The sequence below is a fragment of the Lutra lutra genome, chromosome 6 (assembly GCF_902655055.1).
Source record: "Lutra lutra chromosome 6, mLutLut1.2, whole genome shotgun sequence".
In the NCBI taxonomy this organism is placed as follows: domain Eukaryota; kingdom Metazoa; phylum Chordata; class Mammalia; order Carnivora; family Mustelidae; genus Lutra; species Lutra lutra.
The window spans coordinates 2845501-2852016 of record NC_062283.1 but is presented as its reverse complement, the minus strand read 5'-3'; the positions used below and the strand labels follow the sequence as shown (position 1 = coordinate 2852016).

General features: G+C 43.5%; 1 protein-coding gene and 1 pseudogene across 1 annotated transcript in view; one reads left to right on the top strand and one right to left on the bottom strand.

Moving 5' to 3' along the window:
- The window catches only part of LOC125102055 (histone H2B type 1-M), an 82862-nt gene that overhangs the window by 69296 nt on the left and 7050 nt on the right, over positions 1–6516 (top strand). The gene's annotated exons all lie outside the window — the stretch shown is intronic.
- Positions 4110–4977, bottom strand: LOC125102074 (histone H4-like; annotated as a pseudogene).

Sequence of the window (6516 nt, the reverse complement as noted above, 5' to 3'; positions counted from 1 at the left end):
TTCAGTACCACGTGTATGCTTTTCTCTTGTTAAACTGTTTTATGTCAGTTTCATTCTCAGGCTCAGCCAGACACCCGGAAAGGGTAGAGGGACGTTCTTCCTCTTGCACACGGCCTCCCAGCCTGAGCCTCTGCTCTTCTGTGACCACAGGTTCCTGCCAGATCTTCGCCTGTATCCCCCACCCCCAACTCCCGCCCCCCCACTATCCCTCCAGAGACTTCAGTGATGTGCACATTTCATTATCCCATGTAGGCAAAACTACAAAAAATGAAAAGCCTTCACTGGTTCTCCTAACATCTGCAGAAGGGAAGTAGGGCTCTTATGGAAAGAAAAGCCAATGACTTTGGAAAGATAAATGGGCCCCAAAAGAATAGATGGCAGGTATGAATGTTTATGGCAAAGTCTGTCGAGGTGTGGTACGAACTTCTCATTTCTGGCAAGAGACAAGCGTCGCTCCCTAGGACGGGATGTATGACACATCCCTTATTTTTGAGAGGATCTGCTTTTTTTTTTTTTTTTAAGATTTTTATTTGTTTATTTATTTGACAGACAGATTACAAGTAGGCAGAGAGAGAGGAGGAAGCAGGCTCCCTGCAGAGCAGGGAGCCCAATGTGGGGCTCCATCCCAGGACATTCAAATGCCTTGAGCACAAAGTTAATCCATAGCTTCGTGTTAAGTGCTTATATCAGGTGGCATAGCGTGTGGGGTGGCAGATCCCGATCCCTTCCCTCATTTAAGTTTCCTGCTGGAAAACTTCACCTGATTCTCCCAGGCAAAATCAGTGCCTAGGACTTCCTGACATTCCAACACACGTGCTCCACACATGTACCTAACCCGGCTTCAGAGTTTCCTGTCCGACTGATAGCTGTCACACACTTAAACAGCTCTCCGGGTGGCCTTGAAGGCGTGGACAGTATCTTCATTTTGACACTCTCAGGACCCAGGTAATTACCAGCACCTAGTACTCACTTAGTAAATATTGTGCAATGACTAAATGATTCAGTGGAATGGATAAGCTATCAGAGGCCACAAGTAAACTTTTATATGAATTCCTCTCCTTTAATAATTTCATCTGCTCCCCTAGAACTTTTCCTCTCTTACCATCTTCCTTGACACAAATGTCAGCCTTGTGGCTACAAAGGACTATTGCAGACTTTAGATACAGATTGTAAACCCTCAATTCGTAATAAAAATAATTTAATGAGTCCCAATCTGAGTGTCTAAAATAAAGATGCCTCCTGTTTCCTTTTCTCACAGGTCTTCAGAATTACAGGACGGGATAGTAGAGACTGGAGCTTCACTTCCGCTGGGAGAGGAGCTGATAGAAGGATCCAGACTTTGGCAGTAGCAGCAACCATGGCTTCCAGGGCATCAAGTACACGCTGAGCAGTGGCCTCTGTGACCTCAGCACCTGGAATGATTCCAAACATGGTTTCAAGTTTTGTACCTGAGAGTCTTCCAGCCTGGTTCCACAGCCCTCCCCAGGACGTGGTCATCTACCCCTTAAAACATCACCTTTCATGTTGATCAACCAGAGTCAGTCAGTCTTGTTGCAACCAAACACTTGGAGTTTTTAAAATTTAAAAAAAAAAAAAAAAGGTATTAAATGGATTAAATGGTTTCAAATATTTTCTGTTCGAGTTTGTGTATTTTACGTACTTAAGTTGCTTCCCAACACCAATGTGTAGGGAAGGTAAAATTATCAGGAGAAAAACAATACAAATTTTACTTTCCATATGCTCTGGAGTCTTCACAAGAACACGAAGACCCAAAGAAGTGGTTAGGGCCTGTGTATGTACAGCCTGAGTTGCACGAAAAGAGGAAATTATGGAACAGTGACTTGAATGGTAGAGGTAACAAGGTCCGCTTTTACAGATCTCTCTCCATCTCAGTTCCCGAGATGAATGTTCTTTCCTCCTGGGACAGGAAGAGGCACTTTCCCATGGGAATTTATTCCTGCTTTTTGAAGAGAAAGAAAGGAAAAGGAAGGTCAGAGCACACTTTTTGCATCTACTGTTTTTCAAGTGCCTTTAGATGAAAATATCAATATTCTGATTTCTGCTTCTTTAGAACATGCCCTCCTATTGCCCATTGTAAGGGGCTATCTGTCACCTGTCCTGACCTTGACTGAACAGTGACCTTAGTGCAAGGTGGTGACTCCACAGCACAGAGTATGAAATGGGCACCCATATCCCAAAGAGTTATTGGAAGCAGGCTGGTGCCCAAGGTTTTCGGCTGATGGGAGGGGCCTTCCTCACTCTGGCAACTGCTGGGCCTCCTTCAGAAATTCCTTCCCAACTCCATGGCATTTAACTACTCACTGTCCTCCTGGATCTTTACTCCGGTGGCTAACTACTCTTCGACAATATGGCCAGAAGTGACCCTGGTCCATGTCCTTGCCCTCCGGGCCAACTTCTATTCAAGGAGTCAGCATGAGGGGAATAAGACACAGGCTTCTGACACACATCATGGGACAGAGTGTCCTGCTGTGTCCTGTCCCCTCTCTGCGTGCAGACAGATCATTACACTCACCTGTTCAGCCTCTCCCATAATGAACATATCCATTTTCAACACGCGTTTTGGTCACCTGTTTCATTTTCCTCCTATTTTTATTATAAAAATATTCAAACAAAAAAGATGAAAGTTGAGTTGACCAATTATCTTTACTAACCAACACTTAAATAAAATAGCTGAGCACAATTTACCACTGTTGTATATATGTCTATATACATATAATTTTTTGGCCAAACCATTTAAAAGTAGATTAGAGACATCGTGAGGCTTGAACCCCTAAATATTTCAGTATCTAACTCCTCTAGAATAAGGGAAATTTTCCACATAATCTTAACATTAATCAAAAAAAAAAAAAAAAGAAGAAGAAGAAGAAGAAGGAAGAAAGAAAATAAATTAATTCATAGAATGATTTAATATCCAGTCTGCATTCAAGTTTCCCCACTTGTCTCCAAAAATGGCCTTTATAGCTTTATCTATAGATAGCCAAGATCCAATCAACCCATCTGTTCAGTGCTCTATTACTTGAGTCTCTTTTGATCTTGAACACTCCTCCACCTTTTTGTTATGACTGACCTTTGGGAGGAACCAAATTAATTGTGTTATATAATGTCCCACCTTCCTTTCTGATGTTTTCTCCATGTGATGGTGTTTAACTGACTCCTTATCCCCTGTACTCTCTGTAAACAGCAGCTTGAGGCATGATTAGGTTCCTACACTTCTGTCCAAGGTGAGGCTCGATATTTATCACGCACAAGGAAGGCTCAGAGGCGGTTGGTTTCTTTTAGTGGTGCTAAATTACAACACTTAACTAATACACAGGGAGTGGGGGCGGGGGTGGAAGGAGTTGGGGGCAGGGGTAGAGCATTGCTCCCCTGTAAAGATTATTTTCCTGTGCAAATAACATTGTTGGAGATACTCGAACATCATTTGAATCTAGTGTTCCCCAGCTTTTTTCCAAAAGGTTTTAGCATTGGTAATCTTTGACCATCTCATCAAAATAGGTTTGACACAGGACAAAACTCTATGCAACAAATGCAATTCAACATGGCATATGCTAAGGTTTGTGCTCATTAATGTTTTTATTCTGAAGCTAACAGATCTGACTAGGCAGAACATAATATGGCTGGGAGACCCCACCACTTGCAAACACACACATACAAATGTATACTGAAAAAAATAAAAACTGTAACACTAGAGAAAACATTGTAGCAAACTTCGCTAAACTATAGCTTAGCGTCCTTAGAGAGGCCGAGCGGCGCTCAGACCTGCCGTGTCCCTGCAGGCAGCCCCAAAAGATTCCTCATCCGCGAACCTGTCTAACACCACGTTTCACTCCGTGCTGTAGTGATTTCACCGCTTCACCAGCCTGTCTATCGTCAAAGTGTCGATGTTACATTCGCAGCAGCTGATACGAACACTGGACAGCATCAGGTGACAGTTGGTGCCCGTGAACTTTTCAACGTTTTGTACCAAGACACCCCCAACCCCAGAGCAGCACCCAGGGGTACGTGAGAGATCCTTAGCAGAAAAGCAGGCGGCCTTGAAGAGGGTCTTTGTGTGAGAAACCAGGGAACCGGTGAGGAGAGCACAATGCTTAGCCCCCGAAGCCGTAGAGGGTGCAGCCCTGGCTCTAGAGCGCGTAGACCCACGTCCATGGCCGTGACCGTCTTGTGCTTGGCGTGCTCCGTGTAGGTGACGGCGTCGCGGATCACGTTCTCCAGGAACACCTTGAGCACCCCGCGGCTCTCCTCGTAGATGAGGCCGGAGATGCGCTTGACGCCGCCGCGCCGGGCCAGCCGCCCGATGGCGGGCTTGGTGATGCCCTGGATGTTGTCGCGCAGCACTTTGCGGAGGCGCTTGGCGCCCCCCCTTCCCCATACCCTTCCCGCCCTTGCCATGACCAGACACAGTAAGTAGTTCCTGGGAATTACAATCAAAGGACTGATATGGACTTAATACCAGCCCCCCAGCAGTCCCTTTCGTAACAACTGTGCAGAACTCTGTGAAAACTTAAAAACACCAGAAAAGTTGGGAAATCGCTCGGAGTCCTCACCCCGTTTGCTTCTAAGGCCTAAAGTTGCCACAGGATAGGGTGACTTACTGGTATTTGGAAAATAAGAACTCTAAACACAGGTTCAGACATGTACAACAAAGAAATGACCTCCTTCGTATATATGTACACGTGTTTAACGATTATCTTTTCCATATATATTTTTGGATCATTGCCACACTGGTAGTTTTAATCAAGCCCAAACCCCAAGAAGCAAAGGAAATTCGTAAATATACCATGGAGCAGCAGGCCAGGCTTCAGGTTTGGGATCAGTGAGTGGCAGCTTTCAAACTGTAACATTGAGCCTGTTGACTTACCTGAGTTTCGGTAAGCCTTGGCCGTAAGAAGGTACAGCAGCAGTTGGTAAGTGAGTTTTTTTTTGTTTTTTTTTTTTGTTTTTGTTTTTTTTTTCAAAAGGAAGAGGCTTTTAGTTTCCACAGGTAAAGTTTTGTTTTTTTTTTTTTTTTTTTAAGATTCTATCCATTTGTCAGAGAGAGAGGAGAGCGAGCGAGCACAGGCAGACAGAATGGCAGGCAGAGGCAGAGGAGAAGCAGGCTCCCCGCCAAGCAAGGAGCCCGATGTGGGACCCGATCCCAGGACGCTGGGATCATGACCTGAGCCGAAGGCAGCTGCCTAACCAACTGAGCCACCCAGGCGTCCCGGTAAGTGAGTTATTATAAGCAAATGACTGGCATCTAATTTGTAAACAATAAGTTTGTATTGCCCAGGAATTCTATTCTTAAAACAAAGTATTTTGGAAAGATTCAAAAACATTTCCAATACAACACATGTATGCATATAGTGTGGCTTTACCTAACAAAGTAAGCATGTGTATTTCAACAATGAAGGGTTGCAGAGGAAAAGAATGTAAATTGTCAAAAGTCTGTTCTTCTCATATGGAGGACAGAAAGTGGAGAGCCCTTTTGTGGGCTTAGTGCATGTAACACAAGCAAAGCTATCATGAACTCTAAGGAAAAATATATGTGTTGAGCTAGTTACGTGGTAGCTTAGCTTTAAGAAAATGTAAATGATATCCTTAGAATAAATAGAACTGTCAAATAAGAAATTTTTATTGCACACTTATGATGTTCAAAAAGAGCATGGATTAGCTCAGCCAAGCACCGCATCAGAAAATTTGGAGATCAGGAATATCAAATTCTGAAAGTCCATTTACTTTTGAGGTAGGGGCAACAATATATAAAATATCACGTACCAACATAAATGAACCAAACATCAGCCCAATGGACATGCCACCAGAAGAAGAAAGCAAAAGCCAGAGGAAAGCAAAAAACCTGCTGCTGGGGGTGGGGAGTGGGGGGAGGGGGGATGTGGAAAGCACATTGTTTTCTTAAATTAACCACAGAATCCCAAGCAATGCAAAGTAGCAATCATTACAGACTTGTCATAGCAGCTTTTTGTTTGTTTGTTTTAACTTGTTATTTTGCAGTAACTGGATTCACAAGAAGTTGCCACAGTAGAACCTAGATCCCTTGCACTCATTTCCTCTAATGGTCATATCCCATATGACCAGTGTATGTTACAGTATCAAAGCCAGGTAACTAATATTGGCAAAATGCTGTTAACCAGACTACCAGTCTTTTCAGCTCTCACCGGTTTTACCCGTGAGTTTTACCATACACACATGATTAAATTTTTCTCCTGTTACTCTGTTTTTGTATCACTGTACAGTCAAAGAAATCTGCAAGGGTAGAGGAAAACTTTTCCTCCCCAGTAGTCCTTTTTCACCAAGCATGATCCCCTTGAGATCCAGCCCAGTTGTTGTGTGTATCACTAGCCTCCTTTTTGTTGCTGAGTAGCATTTCATGCATGGATGCATGAAATTTATTTAACAATTCACCCATTGAAAGCTGTGAAGCTGTTTCTTAATATTACGGCTATTGCAAACAAAGCTGTTATGAGTATTCATGTACAACATTTGTTTTGTGTCTCC